A 16,996-nucleotide genomic window follows, 5' to 3' on the forward strand; every position below is an offset into this window, starting at 1 on the left:
AGGCTGTCGCGGTGTACAGCCCCATTGTGGCCGCACGCAGCAGCACCCAGCCCAGCGGGGGCCAGCGCAGCTGGAGTGTAGGCTCTGGAGGCAGGCCGGAAGTCGTAGACCCCGTACTGGCGTTGAGGGCGACCAGAGTCGCGACACAGGTGGGCCCCCAAGGGGTAAAGGACAAGCCAAGACTCTTACCTGTTGTCAGTGCAGCCCAAGGCTTGCGAACCTACCCGCACGCGAGGCGCTCACTCGGTAGCGCGGAACAGCTGGTCAAGGGACTACCGTAGTGTCAGGATTATAAGCTGTCCGCCACTCCGCCTCGGCAGCCGGGCGGGGAGGGCGTGGTCGCAAGGCTAGACCGACTGCGCAAGCGTGGGAAGAGTTGCTGGCAAGAACCGGGATTGAGAGTGAAGGTGGCGGCCATCTTAGCGTGGTGCTCTAAGGCGCCGTTTAAAGCATAAGTGGAATTCACACTGCGCGAATAAGGTCACAGCAGGTTCAATAAGTGGATACCGGGGGAGGTAAATCAGGTGGAAAGCTGGGGGATAGTGGTGCTCGGCTAAAGAGCCAGGTCGAAAGCGGGCAACCACTGTCAATCTGTTCACCCAGAACTAGTGGCAGACATATATCTACCCCATCAGACATGCCCATGGGACCGAGTCATTAAGACCAAGGGTGTCTAACTGCAAGCGGTGAACCCAACGTTGCTCAATCCTGAAGAGGGCTTGTTGTGTGATCGAGGGGTGTGATTCAAGTACCACCCATTTGATACTATCGGCACGGTGGTCGTGTTGTAGGTAATGCTCATAGAGGCGTGTGTGTGTTTTGGAACACCGGATATTGCTCTTGTGTTCCATTATTCTTTGCTTGACCTGCCTCATTGTAATGCCGATATACTGTTTGCCACAGGGGCAGACGAGCATGTAGATGCAACGGTGGCTGTTACAGTTTGTATGTCTGTTCAGGTGCCAGGTGAATGTGTCGGACAGTTTAATCTCTTTACACTGGATTGTTTGGGGACACACAACGCAGCCACCACATTGGTAGTGGCCCACCACCGGTGGTAAATTCCATAGGGTGTTTTGATTGGTGGAGGTTTGTTTCTTGGGACGTGTGTGGATGAGGGTATCTTTGAGGTTGGATGTGCGCTTATAGGCAAAACGGGGGTGTGGAATGTCTAACTCCCCTGTGTTCAACAAACCCCAGTGTCTATTGACAGTCTTTTTAAAGAAGGCCGAATTTTTTGTGAAGCAGGTCACACAGCTGATCAAATTATCACGTTCTTTTGGGTATGTTTCCAGCAGTGCCTCTCTGGGATTGTTGAGAGCCCTTTTACGTGAGTCACGGATAAGCTTAGTGGGGTAACCTCTATCCTGCAATTTATGTTGAAGTAGGACAGATTCCTTATTGTAGTTGGCGCTAGTGGTGCAGTTTCTACGTATCCTAAGGAACTGTCCAAAGGGAAGGTTATCTCTCAGGGCCTTTGGATGATGACTGCTGTAAAGAAGTAGACTGTTTTTATCTGTCTCTTTACGAAACAGGGTGGTACTCAGTCCCTCCTGGTCCAGACTAATAGTTAGGTCTAGGAAAGGTATCGTTGTGTCTGAGATGGTTCCTGTGAATTTCAGGAAGGTGTTCTGTTGATTAATCCAGGTGCAAAAGGCGTCACACCTCACCCGATCCCCTCGCCACAGGACTAGTATATCATCGATATACCTACGCCAGAGAATAATATTCTCAGAAAAAGGGTTGTGGTCTGGTTTAATGATATTGTTCTCAAAAGTGGCCATGTAGATGCAAGCTAAGCTGGGGGCAAAGGTGGAACCCATAGAAGTCCCACGGATCTGGTGGTATAGTTGGGACCCATACTGGAAGAAGTTCTCAGTGAGGGCTATGCTGGCACAGGCCATGATGAAGGGGATAGGTGTCGGTGAAGACCACTCTACCGAACTAAGAGTGTCCTCCACAGCATCCAAGGTAGCCTGTTGGGGAATGTTGGTGTAGAAAGCTTCGACATCCAATGTGAGGAGTAGGTCGACGCTCTCTCCCCCCTTGATGGAATCAACCAGACGTAGTACATCCCTGGTATCCTGTAGATAGGATGGGATTTTCTTCACCAGTGGTTGGAAGAATACGTCACAAAATTTTGAAAGAGGTTCAAGGAGTGAGCCAATGCCAGAGACAATGGGCCTACCCGGGACAGGTGTTATTCCCTTATGGATTTTGGGTAGGGTGTAGAAGTACGGGATGACCGGGTCAGTTGTCAATAGAAACTCTGCCTCCTTTTTAGTGATCCACTCTTGGGCTGCACTGACAACAGGTAAGAGTCTTGGCTTGTCCTTTACCCCTTGGGGGCCCACCTGTGTCGCGACTCTGGTCGCCCTCAACGCCAGTACGGGGTCTACGACTTCCGGCCTGCCTCCAGAGCCTACACTCCGGCCGCGCTGGCCCCCGCTGGGCTGGGTGGGGCTGCGTGCGGCCACAATGGGGCTGTACACCGCGACCGCCTGAGGTGTGTCCAGTTCTGGTTACGGAACGAATGTCCCTGGCTTCCGCCCCTTACAACCACCTATTGAATCGGTGGAGGCATTGGTACGTTGATCTTTGTGGACACTCTTACCATGACGGATTGCTCTGGGTGCCTATATGCCTTCATCTTGGGGCCGCTTTGCACGCCACCCTCACGCCAGGGGGTCCAGTGTTTTCGGATCTGCCTTGGGGTGCTCCGTTTGTCGGGCTACGTTGCTGGCGGTTGCTCCGCCTGACCTCTCGATACAGTGGCACTCCAATTAGCCATTACACTGGCCTTCTCAGTTCTTTCTTTCTTTTAACCGCTACCTTGAATCAATGTGTGGCCGTATTATTGTTTTCACCCCCAGGGTATTCTACCTTGGTGTGCTGCCCCACGGGAACAGACTGCGAGGCCCTTTAGGGACTTCCTTTAGGGTAAGCATCAGCCTATGCATTCATACGTGTGTGTTGTCTCCAACGTCATGATTTGTTATTTAACGCACTAAGGCTTTGTATTGTGTTGAGCCTTTTGTTTTTGTTGTTGTTTTTAACTGAATTTGGAGTGTGCTCCTTCCTTGAATAGATTTAAGGGTGACCTTTGATTAGATGAGGTGATGGTGCCATTATAAACTCTGTGGCTGGTTCTCTCATGTTTCTTCTAGGTCAACCTCTCAATGCAGAACCACTTGGCCTGCACCCTTACAGACCCAGAGAGGTTGTATTGATCTTCTTCCACTTTTTTCCACTTTTGTTGTTTTTTCACTGTGTAGTACTTTGTATTTTAGGTCCTGAGGAATTGCGATACTAAGCAAGAAACATGTCGACCTGATCAGAGGGTCTGAGGTAGTTCCACTGTGCCCCTTACAGTCTCTATCTCCCCTCCCACCTTTTTAACCAAGGGAATCAGTCACGCCAATAAAAATCCTTGTGAATTGGTTCACCTTTTTTAATATCACTTTCCCCACATGACTACACCCCATAATTCCCCCTCACACGCACACAACCGTTGGCTTGAACTAAAGATCTCCGACAAAGAGCGCCCTTGAGGCGCCCATCAGGCATTGCAGCGCCAGCCTGAAGAGGAGCAAGAGGCCAATGATGAAGCCTGACATCTAGCTCGCTGGGTGTGTGAGGCCTCTGAGTTCTAACAAGGGTGCCTTTCGCTCCCTGACTCCACCCGTTTGGGTTGCACACTCATTCCCATCTCTCCCTCCCCTTGTTTACCTTCTCTAGACACCCTCGAAGAACTTTGTACCCTTTGTGCTTCATATTCCAAAAGGTGGACAAAATATTCCATCGTAAGGAAAGCTGTCATGGGGAAATCAAAACTAACTTAATATGCCATGCCTGATTAGCATAACTATTCTAGTAATCTGGAAAAAGGAAAATGTGCAAGTGTACCTTTTCAGAGGATTTGAACCACATTCCGCTCCGATTTGAACAAGGCAAAATATTGGCGGGCTCTCTGCTAAAACAATAGAAAAATACACATAAGCAGGGAGCTTGAGCGAGTGCATTACTTTAACCGCTGCGCTCGGATTTAACAGACCACATCGTAAAGGGAAGGGATCATCATGTGGATGGAGCCTCGTTGTTAAAAAACGGACCTAGTCGGGGAATGGCGTTTACGCCGATATAGCTGACCTGCTTACCTGTCTGCCGTGAAAAAACATCAGACGGAGCGGGGCCATGGACGTGTTATATCAAATTCGCGTATGGGTTAGCTCCAGAGTTCGAGTGACTAGGAAAAGATTGCAGGGAGGGGCGTGTCTGCAGTCGCATTTAGAAAGGGTGAAAAGACTCAAAAGAGTCAGGTTGCTAGGTGACCAAACATATCTAAAATGACTCGAAAAACAGATTTTTCAGGAGGTGGAATATTCGTAAGGGAGATATCATTTGAAGGCACATGATTGTAAATGAATGAAAAATCCTCAGTCGTGCGTTGCACAAACCACACAGGGCAGTGAAAATGCCACAGACCGGCTGGGTTAAACATCCCCTGTTATTTCCAAATGGATGATAGAAGGGAGCGAGTCAAATCCATAAAGAGGGAAAGAAACACGATTAACCAGTAAATTACTGTGAGACATGTCATAGTGGACCGTGACGTGCTCATGCCATGCAAAATAACAGTGATTGTGTCATCGCTATATCAATCAAATAGCCACAATTGCTATATCATAAAGCGCGTACCTGCCACACACGGTGGTATAGGCGCATGTGACAGCATGGAAGACATCGTGAGAAAAAAGACACAGTTTGAGAGACAGAGTTAAAGCGATAGAATCACAGATTGGCTAATTGCGCAAAACTGCTCTCAGACTCATTCAGGCCACTTTGGATGGAAACAAAAAATGTAATCCCTTCCCTTTACGATGTGGTCTGTTAAATCCGAGCGCAGCGGTTAAAGTAATGCACTCGCTCGAGCTCCCTGCTTATGTGCATTTTTCTATTGTTTTAGCAGAGAGCCCGCCAATATTTTGCCTTGTTCAAATCGGAGCGGATTGTGATTCAAATCCTCTGACAGGTACACTTGCACGTTTTCCTTTTTCCAGATTACTAGAATAGTTATGCTAATCAGGCATGGCATATTAAGTTAGTTTTTGATTTCCCCATGACAGCTTTCCTTACAATGGAATATTTTGTCCACCTTTTGGAATAACCAGGTATCTACTACGTTGTTTCTGGACTGGTGTTTCCCTAATTAATTAATTTGTTTTTTCTGAACAAGCATGCTATGTTCTCTTTGTTTTTGGTCCCTATAGATTAATTGTGTAGCCAGGACCTCTGACCACTCTTACCTACTGACTACTTCACGATAGCAGGTAACTAATGATCATGTGATGTTTTTCACATTTATGGGCCTTATGTTAATTCAGCCTACGTTTAAGTAGACGGAACAACACTACCAAACCGCTCCCCTTACGTATTACTCCCACCCCTGCCTCAACCCCCCTTGCCCCCATTTTTCATGGTAACCTTCCCTGGTAGTCAAGTTGGGTACCCTGTTCCTCCTGTAGTCCTTTTAATATGTGTATGTTTTTAACACTTTAAACCCGCTATGGTTTAGTAGGGATCGTACAGACCCTTATAGATTTTTCTTTCATTTTTCCCTAGGAAGTGTGCCCACTTCACCCTCTCTGCCCTGAAGAAGACCCGCTCTGTAAGGGAAACTGTCCCTACCCTGATTAGGGTCGAAGCGTAGACTACCTACCCCCACGACACCAGCTTCTAACTCTAGCCAGACTAATACAGCTGTACATAGAAGTCTGGATATCAAGGATTGTTGGTTTTTGTTTACCATAAATATGTGGCCCCTATGAGGGGAACCACTGTGACATTGTACAAATTTGGTTTATTACTAAATGATGATTTGTTTTTCTCAAATATCACCATCCCCTCACTGCACATCCCCCCATCATCTATGTGGGCACCGATCTTTTTGATTTTTGTGATGTATAAATTGGTATAACTAATAATAAGCCTTTGAGTACCCTGTGAATAAAACATGGCACCTTGATTTGTTCTCTGTCCAAAATGAGTTGTTTATAATTGGCTCTAAAGTTAAAGAATTTTTTCTTTCTCTCTGTCTGGGACCCCTATGCCCATACCAATATCTACCCAGGTCCCTAGACTCCTTTGGGTTCAACCCTGTTTGATATAACGTAACATGTCTGGCTGTGCCATTCATTGTAAATAGACGCTCACATTGAAATGAGTCATGAACACAGATCAATGTGACATCACAAGTGAACAGTGAGCAAAATCATAAGCAGGTGTTACAATGATAAGGACAATGTTCATAAAAAGTACATATTCCATTAAATGCCATTAACATTGTCTGTCTCTCACACCCACAGGGCAACATGCGCAATCTAACCCCGACCAGGGGGAAGATGGATCACAGTCCCAGGCTCCACAGGACCCTGACCCCACCAACAGTGACGCCTCTCACCACTCCATTGATGACCCCGACCAACCTGGCACCTCTGGATCTCAAACCCGTGCAGCAGCTGGATCAGGGGCCTCTGCGCCAGCCACCATACCCATTCCTGCCACATCCCAGCAGACAGCTCGGAACCCTGCCTACAATTCACAACTGAGCCAGTCTGACAATGAGGGACACGGTTCGCCGGGCACCCAGGAGGTGGCAGATAACACCACCACTGTCAACCCTCAGGGGTCCCGGCACCCTGATGTGCTCACAACAGCAGGCCTGGCTCGTGTGGGCAGGGGTGGTGGGAGTGGCTCAAGGCGGAGGCGAGAACCTGACCAGCAAGATGCAGGGCCGGTATGTCCTAACTCAGAAACATCATGGAGGACTACCGGCGGGACACCAGGGAGTTCAGCCAGGGAGTGGAGGCCCTCATCGCTTTAAAAGACCAGCAGGCCCAGCAACACACCAGTCAACGACGACAACTTGGACAGATGGAGGCACCACTGGCTGAGCTGTTGGCGGTGCATAGGGACATTAGCCACTCACTCCGTCGGACTGCTGACAACATTCAGCACCCTCCCTGTGTCACCAGGCCAGGCACAACGAGGCAAAGATTCCAAAGAGGCACAGGGAGGAAGGAGGAGTTGGAATCTTCCAACGGAGAGTCCCAGGCATCGTCAAGGCCTGCACATGAGGGTCCCCCAAGGAAGGTGGGCCGTCCACGGAGAAGACGTTGAGAGGCACAGGGCCATGCACATCTCCCTGGTGACCTGGTCTGGCATCTTGCCATTGTGTGCAACAGCATCACCTTATTGACTGTCTGACTCTCCCACGTGAACTTGCTGGTCGCAGTGTCACCAATGATGCCAAACACTGTGGTCTTGACTCTGTTGACTAAAACTGCAAGGCATCACATCTCCCTCTGTGAGCTTTGGATTCCCCACATGTTTGTACAGCACCTAACCCCTATTCACAATTCACTCACAACATAGAGAATTAAAAATAACTAACACAATACGTATTGATGTTGATTAATTTTTGACGTGAGTCAACGACATACGTGTAGGGATATCTCAAGGTATGCCAGAGTGCTGAACAAACTTAAGCCATCCATATAGTGGGATCTGAGTCTAGTTGTGGATACACATAGGTCACAATGTATGATCAACTACATACATGGAGGGAAATACTCACACGTGATGGTCAATATCTGTTGGGGGGGCTGGCTTGACATACTGCTCTGACAGACAGTTACGGAAGAGTCTCATGGAGGTGTACAGGTCATGAGGAGTCTGAAGGTGATCCTCTTGTTGACGGTGAGCCAATGCAGGCCTCTCAGGTGGGGTGTGATATGACTGCGTCGGGGGGTGTCCGTGATCAGTAGTGCCGAGGCATCCTGGATGCGTTGCAGTCGTCTCAGGAGCTTTTTTGTTGTTCACGCATAGAGGGTGTACCCGCAGTCCAGTGTGCTGGTGACGAGTGCCTGGGTGATGCTTATTCCTGTGTCGGAGGGGATCCATTTGAAGATCCTGCAGAGTATTTGGAGGGTGTTGAAGCATGACGCGGAGACAGGGTACACTTGCTTGGTCATGGAGAGGGTGGATTTGAAGATGACACCCAGGTTGTGTGCGTGGTTGATGGGTGCTGGGGCTGTTCCTAGTGATGTTGGCCACCAGGAGTCGGCCAAGGATGATGGGGTGGTGCTGAGGATAAGTACCTCCGTCTTCTCTTAATTTAGCTTCAGCCTGCTGACCTTCATCCATTCTGCACTGGCCTTCATTCCCCTGTGGAGGTTGGCTTTGGTGGTGTGGGGGGCATTGGTGAGGGATATGATCAGTTGTGTGTTGTTGGCATAGGAGATGATGTAGAGGCTGTGTTGTCGAGCGACGTGGGCGAGTGGTGCCATGTAGATATTGAACAGCGTCGGGCTGAGGGATGATCCCTGTGGGACGCCGCAGATGATCTCAGTGGTATTTGAGCGGAAGGATGGGAGGCGGACGCTCTGTGTTCTGCCGGAGAGGAAGGACGTGGTCCAGGCCAGGGCCTTCTCTTGGATCCTAGCATCGTGGTGGCGTGCTGTTAGGGTGCAGTGGCACACTGTGTCGAAGGCTCCTTTGTCCCTCAGGATCCAAATGTTGGTGGCCATGAGGGCAATCTCGGTGCTGTGGTTGCTGCAAACGCCCGTCTGGGATGGTTCCAGGATGTTTTTTCCTTCGAGGTAGTGGGTTAGCTGTCTGTTGACAATTTTCTCCGTGACTTTCGCCGGGAAAGTGAGCAAGGAGATGTGCTGGACGCTTTTGAGGTCATTGGGGTCCACGTTGGGGTTCTTCAGTAGGGCGTTGATCTCAGTGTGCTTCCAGCTCTCCGGAAAGGTTGCAGTCTTGAAGGAGAAGTTTATTGTCTATTGGAGATGGTGTGCGATGGCTGTGCTTGCTTTGTTGAAAACATGGTGAGGGCATGGGTCAGATGGGGATCCGGAGTGGATGGAGTTCATGGTCTTGATGATGTTTACTTTGCTGATGTTGGACCAGGCGGTCAGGTGAATGGTGTGGGTGGTGGTCGCAGGGATGGTGGTCTCAGCGGATGATGAGGGGGTGTCGGTGTTGAAGCTGTTGTGGATGTCGGCGATCTTGCGCTCAAAGGAGCTGGCCAGTGAATCGCACAGGTCTTGTGATGGTGGAATGTCGTTGGTGTTGGAGCTGGGGTTGGAGAGGTCTTTCACGATGTAGAATAGCCCTTTTGTGTTGTGTGTGTTGTTGAGTAAGCGGTCCCTCAAGGCGGTCCTCTTGTTAGTCTTGAAGAGTTGGTGGTGTTTGTGGGTGTTGTGCTTGTGGGCTGTGCAGCTGTCTGCTGTTCCGTTGTGGGGCCAGTTCTCATACACTTTCCCAAAGGTGTGTTTTGAGGCCTGGTGGTCTTTGGTCAACCAAGTGGCTTTCTTGTTGGTCTGATTGGTTGCGGAGGTCTTGAGTGGGGCAAGGGTGTTGGTGCAGTTGTTGATCCACTGTTTGAGTTTGATGGCGGCGGCGTTGAGCTTGGTTGGTCCCAGGGCGAGGCTGGTGGTCTGTTGGTCCTTGGTGAGCTTGACCCAGCAGAGGCATGGCAACTGTTCTGTGCGGTGTTGTTTGTTTGGCTTCCTTATTGTGAAGTGGACGCATCTGTGGTCAGTCTAGTAATGTTTGGTGTTGTTGAATGAGACGTGGTGACTTGCGGAGAACATGGGGTCCAGTGTGTGTCCAACAGCGTGGGTGGGTGCCGTCACAAGCTGTTTGAGTCAGAGTTTTGCGAGGTTGTCAATCAGGGCAGTGGAGTTGGTGTCGTTGTTTGAAGTTCATGTCCCCGAGGAGGATGTAGTCTGTGGAGGTGAGGCCCTGGGTGCTGATGAGGTGGGTGATGGTTTCGCTGAACTGTGCTCGGGGTCCGGGTGGTCTGTAGATGACAGTTACTCAGAGGGTGGTGTTGGGGTTGGTGTTCACTAGAAGTGCATATACTCAGCGGTGGTGAGGGTGTCATCGGTGTTGGTCGTGACTCCGAGGGAGTTCTTGTGGATGATGGCGATTCCCCCTCCCACTATGTGCGGTATCTGCGGGAGATTTTGTCCCCCTCCTGGATGTCAATGGTGATGTCTGTTGCGGATGTGACGTTCAGCCAGGTCTCTGTCAGGAAGGCAAAGTCAGGGGTGGTTGAGTGTAGAGGTCCCAGAGTTTGATGGCGTGTTTGCAAGTGGAGCGGGTGTTGAGGAGGATGCATCGGAGGTGGTGGGGTCCCTCTTCGATGTTTTTGCGGTCCGGATGCTGTATAAGCTGCAGTTGCGGCAGGTGAAGGGCCCTTGGGTGTGCTTCGGGGTAGCCCAGTAGCAGGAGGGATTGCGCCAGGGGTTGAGTGCGTGGAGGGTGCTGGATTCGTAGTGCAGTCTGATGTAGTGGGCACTTTGTGGTCCAGGGGTTCTTGCGCGGTGCGTGGTCCGGGCGCAGATAGACCTGCCTTTGCCATGGAGATGTTGCAACTGGGGCACAGACAAGCTGTGGCCACCATTAACAATGGATGGATGGATGGAGGTGCATATTGGAGGCGTGTGTGTGGCACAATGCGGGCACTGGGTGTTGCAGTGTCACTGGGGAATCTGCATCAGGAATGTGTGAACACATGATGGCAGAAGGTGTGAGACACCATGGAAAAGTATCACACAAAGACAAGGATATTTGCTAAGCAACATGTGACATGTGTATGGAAAGGAAGGAGTGTCTGGTTACTCATGGGTCACTGCTAGAAAATGGGTGAACAATCACCAAATATGACGGGCACAGGGTCATGCACAAAAAGGCCAAGCGGGTCACAGGCCAAACAGTGTCAGCATGTGTTGCATAACCGTTGTGAGTAGCAAGCCCAAAAAAATACATACAGAACCATGTATACCAATCACATAATGGACCATAACCTATCACAAACACCATGCATGTTGACACAGGACACATAACCACAAATGCACTAACATTGTAAAGTATGCCATAGATGACGCATGCATACTGACAAGACATCTGCGGTAACAGTAATGGGGCACAATGTACACTTGGAAATACTTTTACAACCAAAATGGTTCCAGTTCATTCTGAGGTCATGCTGCTGTAGCCAATGTACATGGCCAGTGGCATAGCTCTGCAGGAAATGAATGTCATGCAATGAGGGTACCTGTAATGCTAATAAAACTATCTCCACACGACTGTCCGGGACTGTTGGTATCTTTGACCCTCAGATTTGTGTGATGTTGAAAGGGGTCCATCTCCAGATAGCCCATTGGTCTGAGTATGATTAACATACTCAATAGGGTGATCAGGCGAGGGAAGGAGAGGATGGGAACAGCAGGGAGGGAGATCTGAAACAAAGGTAAACAAGCATAACAATACAACAAATCTTGGCACTGCATCACATTATACCGCATGTAAGCATGGGCAAAATTTGCGAAATCGCGGTCTGCGAAATCGTGCGAAAGCGAATTCGCGATCCGCATAATTCGGAATTCGTGCGAAATTGTGAATTTTTGCTTGTTCGCTGGGCTTTTTGCGTGTTTGCGGGGCTTTTTGCGTGTTCGCGGGCGGCTTGCACGGCGAAGTTACCCATGCGGTCGTGTATGGGCACAGCACCCTCTGGTTCATCACTGTCACCCTCTGGTTCATCACTGCCACCCTCTGGTTCATCACAGCACCCTCTGGTTCACCACTGCCACCCTCTGGTTCACCACTGACACCCTCTGATTCACCACTGCCACCCTCTGGTTCATCACTGCCACCCTCTGGTTCACCACTGCCACCCTCTGGTTCACCACTGCCACCCTCTGGTTCACCACTGCCACCCTCTGGTTCATCACAGCACCCTCTGGTTCACCCCTGCCACCCTCAGGTTCACCACTCACCACTGCCACCGTCTGGTTCATCACAGCACCCTCTGGTTCACCCCTGCTGCCACCCTCTGGTTCAGCACTCACCACTGCCACCCTCTGGTTCATCACAGCCCCCTGTGGTGCACCACTGTCACCCTCTGGTTCACCACTACCACCCTCTTGTTCACCACTGCCAACCTCTGGTTCATCACTGCCACCCTCTGGTTCATTACTGCCACCCTCTGGTTCACCACTGCCACCCTCAGGATCATCACTGCTACCCTCTGGTTCATCACTGCCACCCTCTGGTTCATCACATCACCCTCTGGTTCACCAGTGCCACCCTCTGGTTCACCAGTGCCACCCTCTGGTTCACCACTGCCACCCTCTGGTTCACCACTGCCACCCTCTGGTTCATCACTGCCACCCTCTGGTTCATCACAGCACCCTCTGGATCACCACTGACACCCTCTGGTTCACCCCTGCCACCCTCGGGTTCAGCACTCACCACTGCCACCCTCTGGTTCATCACATAACCCTCTGGTTCACCAGTGCCACCCTCTGGTTCATCACTGCCACCCTCTGGTCCACCACTGCCACCCTCTGGTTCACCACTGCCACCCTCTGGTTCATCACTGCCACCCTCTGGTTCATCACAGCACCCTCTGGTTCACCACTGACACCCTCTGGTTCACCCCTGCCACCCTCGGGTTCAGCACTCACCACTGCCACCCTCTGGTTCACCACTGTCACCCTCTGGTTCACCACTACCACCCTCTTGTTCACCACTGTAGATTATGGGGGGAAAGCACACCTGCCCAGCCTCAATTGAGATGAATTAATTTGGGGCTGGTTAATGTGTCACTGAATTGGTGCTTCAAGTCTGGCACCTGCTTCCTTAGCTGTAAGTGCTTCCTATTGCAGTTATTGTTTTTTACAGGAGCATTGAGCCATACTTGTAACTATTCTCTGACCCACGCGGTCCTCGATTGGCGTGGCCATCTTGTTTTTCATTCACTGCTATGGTTTTGGGAATGCTACCTTTCTATCCATCTTACATCTTTGTAATCCTATGTTTTTCTGAACTTTTTTTTTTTTTAGCTTATTATCTCTCTTCAATTTCCTACATCTATATTTTGTTTTTTTTAAAACTTTTTGTTACTTTATTACCTACTTTATTTCTTTCGCTCTCTCTCTTATTTTTTTCACACCTATTCTTCTTTCCTTCTTGTGCCCAGGACCATGGCTAAGGGAGGCGACAAGGGAAAGGGGAAGGGCCCAGCACCCTGTACCCGGCTCCCTTGCGGGCGTTTGAGGGGGGAGGAAGTCCAGGCCAGGGAGATCTTCTCTGCGGTGGAGGTGGCCGCCTTGATGGTTTTTGTCCAAGTCCACCTCCCTAAGACCGTGGCAGCAGGTGGGCAGATTGCTGCCGGTTACGGCCTCCGGGAGCGTCGCCAGCTGTGGGAGAAGGTGTGCCGGTGCATGTATAAGGAGTCTGGGGTCCGGCGTACTGTGGTACTGAAAATGTTGGACCTGTGTCATAAACATCGTCGTATCATGACGATTTTGGTATCAACAGACCGAGAATGGCTAGTACACTATGCACAAGCATTTTCGTCATATTCAAATGACAGAATCACCCTGAAATCAGAGTTTTAGTCCTGAACCCTCGGGTTCCATTTTGTGAACGGCAGCCATTTTGTGATTGCCCTCACATAGGCAGATGACCTAGGCCAAGCGATTCTGAAGGACACGTACACCTTTGCTGACTTCTCTGCGACCTGGGCATGCTGACTCCACTGCCCAAGGCCAAACCTGTTCGGTCAGTTCCTCTCCCAGTGGCCGAACGAGATAGTATCAAGGCACAACATGACATAAACCTTTATTTGCACACAACTATGTCTTATCTTACTCACACCTGTCTCTGCTACCTTCTTTATGGCCTGTTTACGATGGGGATGTGCCGGGTTTTTATTATGAGTTTCTGCAGCTTGTGTAAGAAAATAATTTACAACAAGGGGTGGTGATGGACAGAGTCTCTGAATTAAGCAGAGTACTCTCACCCAGTCAAGAGATCAGGGCTAGATCCAACACCGTTTTTTAGCTCATTGCACCATCCCAGTTTCAGAACCTGGCTGTATGCAAATTAGTCTGTCCCTGGCCCAGTGCAGCATGGGAACAGGGCAGACCAGACTACAAAAGCCAATTCTTACACTGGGAAGGAAACAAGCTTCCGGGGACCGGTTTCTGCCATTTCAGGCGTCTTCGGCCCGGCTTGCTTGAATCCTGATTGTGCAATGAGCAAGGGACTCACATCTGAGTATACCCTTCCACGCTTAGGGTGGACAAAATAATTTACAACAAGGGGTGGTGATGGACAGAGTCTCTGAATTAAGCAGAGTACTCTCACCCAGTCAAGAGATCAGGGCTAGATCCAACACCGTTTTTTAGCTCATTGCACCATCCCAGTTTCAGAACCTGGCTGTATGCAAATTAGTCTGTCCCTGGCCCAGTGCATCATGGGAACAGGGCAGACCAGACTACAAAAGCCAATTCTTACACTGGGAAGGAAACAAGCTTCCGGGGACCGGTTTCTGCCATTTCAGGCGTCTTCGGCCCGGCTTGCTTGAATCCTGATGGTGCCATGAGCAAGGGACTCACATCTGAGTATACCCTTCCACGCTTAGGGTGGACAAAATAATTTACAACAAGGGGTGGTGATGGACAGAGTCTCTGAATTAAGCAGAGTACTCTCACCCAGTCAAGAGATCAGGGCTAGATCCAACACCGTTTTTTAGCTCATTGCACCATCCCAGTTTCAGAACCTGGCTGTATGCAAATTAGTCTGTCCCTGGCCCAGTGCATCATGGGAACAGGGCAGACCAGACTACAAAAGCCAATTCTTACACTGGGAAGGAAACAAGCTTCCGGGGACCGGTTTCTGCCATTTCAGGCGTCTTCGGCCCGGCTTGCTTGAATCCTGATGGTGCAATGAGCAAGGGACTCACATCTGAGTATACCCTTCCACGCTTAGGGTGGACAAAATAATTTACAACAAGGGGTGGTGATGGACAGAGTCTCTGAATTAAGCAGAGTACTCTCACCCAGTCAAGAGATCAGGGCTAGATCCAACACCGTTTTTTAGCTCATTGCACCATCCCAGTTTCAGAACCTGGCTGTATGCAAATTAGTCTGTCCCTGGCCCAGTGCATCATGGGAACAGGGCAGACCAGACTACAAAAGCCAATTCTTACACTGGGAAGGAAACAAGCTTCCGGGGACCGGTTTCTGCCATTTCAGGCGTCTTCGGCCTGGCTTGCTTGAATCCTGATGGTGCAATGAGCAAGGGACTCACATCTGAGTATACCCTTCCACGCTTAGGGTGGACAAAATAATTTACAACAAGGGGTGGTGATGGACAGAGTCTCTGAATTAAGCAGAGTACTCTCACCCAGTCAAGAGATCAGGGCTAGATCCAACACCGTTTTTTAGCTCATTGCACCATCCCAGTTTCAGAACCTGGCTGTATGCAAATTAGTCTGTCCCTGGCCCAGTGCATCATGGGAACAGGGCAGACCAGACTACAAAAGCCAATTCTTACACTGGGAAGGAAACAAGCTTCCGGGGACCGGTTTCTGCCATTTCAGGCGTCTTCGGCCCGGCTTGCTTGAATCCTGATGGTGCAATGAGCAAGGGACTCACATCTGAGTATACCCTTCCACGCTTAGGGTGGACAAAATAATTTACAACAAGGGGTGGTGATGGACAGAGTCTCTGAATTAAGCAGAGTACTCTCACCCAGTCAAGAGATCAGGGCTAGATCCAACACCGTTTTTTAGCTCATTGCACCATCCCAGTTTCAGAACCTGGATGTATGCAAATTAGTCTGTCCCTGGCCCAGTGCATCATGGGAACAGGGCAGACCAGACTACAAAAGCCAATTCTTACACTGGGAAGGAAACAAGCTTCCGGGGACCGGTTTCTGCCATTTCAGGCGTCTTCGGCCCGGCTTGCTTGAATCCTGATGGTGCAATGAGCAAGGGACTCACATCTGAGTATACCCTTCCACGCTTAGGGTGGACAAAATAATTTACAACAAGGGGTGGTGATGGACAGAGTCTCTGAATTAAGCAGAGTACTCTCACCCAGTCAAGAGATCAGGGCTAGATCCAACACCGTTTTTTAGCTCATTGCACCATCCCAGTTTCAGAACCTGGCTGTATGCAAATTAGTCTGTCCCTGGCCCAGTGCATCATGGGACCAGGGCAGACCAGACTACAAAAGCCAATTCTTACACTGGGAAGGAAACAAGCTTCCGGGGACCGGTTTCTGCCATTTCAGGCGTCTTCGGCCCGGCTTGCTTGAATCCTGATGGTGCAATGAGCAAGGGACTCACATCTGAGTATACCCTTCCACGCTTAGGGTGGACAAAATAATTTACAACAAGGGGTGGTGATGGACAGAGTCTCTGAATTAAGCAGAGTACTCTCACCCAGTCAAGAGATCAGGGCTAGATCCAACACCGTTTTTTAGCTCATTGCACCATCCCAGTTTCAGAACCTGGCTGTATGCAAATTAGTCTGTCCCTGGCCCAGTGCATCATGGGAACAGGGCAGACCAGACTACAAAAGCCAATTCTTACACTGGGAAGGAAACAAGCTTCCGGGGACCGGTTTCTGCCATTTCATGCGTCTTCGGCCCGGCTTGCTTGAATCCTGATGGTGCAATGAGCAAGGGACTCAAATCTGAGTATACCCTTCCACGCTTAGGGTGGACAAAATAATTTACAACAAGGGGTGGTGATGGACAGAGTCTCTGAATTAAGCAGAGTACTCTCACCCAGTCAAGAGATCAGGGCTAGATCCAACACCGTTTTTAAGCTCATTGCACCATCCCAGTTTCAGAACCTGGCTGTATGCAAATTAGTCTGTCCCTGGCCCAGTGCATCATGGGAACAGGGCAGACCAGACTACAAAAGCCAATTCTTACACTGGGAAGGAAACAAGCTTCCGGGGACCGGTTTCTGCCATTTCAGGCGTCTTCGGCCCGGCTTGCTTGAATCCTGATGGTGCAATGAGCAAGGGACTCACATCTGAGTATACCCTTCCACGCTTAGGGTGGACAAAATAATCTGTAAGAATTGACTTTTGTAGTTTGGTTTGCCCTGTTCCCATCATGCA

General features: G+C 50.0%; 1 long non-coding RNA gene across 1 annotated transcript in view; it reads right to left on the reverse strand.

The window, feature by feature from the left end:
• Positions 1-4,235, reverse strand: part of LOC144752032 (uncharacterized) — a 77,137-nt gene extending 72,902 nt beyond the window's left edge. The window contains exons 1-2 of the long non-coding RNA XR_013594009.1: positions 4,158-4,235; positions 3,907-3,973 (exon numbers count right to left, since the gene is read on the reverse strand). This is a non-coding gene — a long non-coding RNA (uncharacterized LOC144752032). The remainder of the gene's footprint in view (positions 1-3,906; positions 3,974-4,157) is intronic.
• Positions 4,236-16,996: the final 12,761 nt, after the last annotated feature.

Source organism: Lissotriton helveticus, chromosome 4_2 (genome assembly GCF_964261635.1).
Source record: "Lissotriton helveticus chromosome 4_2, aLisHel1.1, whole genome shotgun sequence".
In the NCBI taxonomy this organism is placed as follows: domain Eukaryota; kingdom Metazoa; phylum Chordata; class Amphibia; order Caudata; family Salamandridae; genus Lissotriton; species Lissotriton helveticus.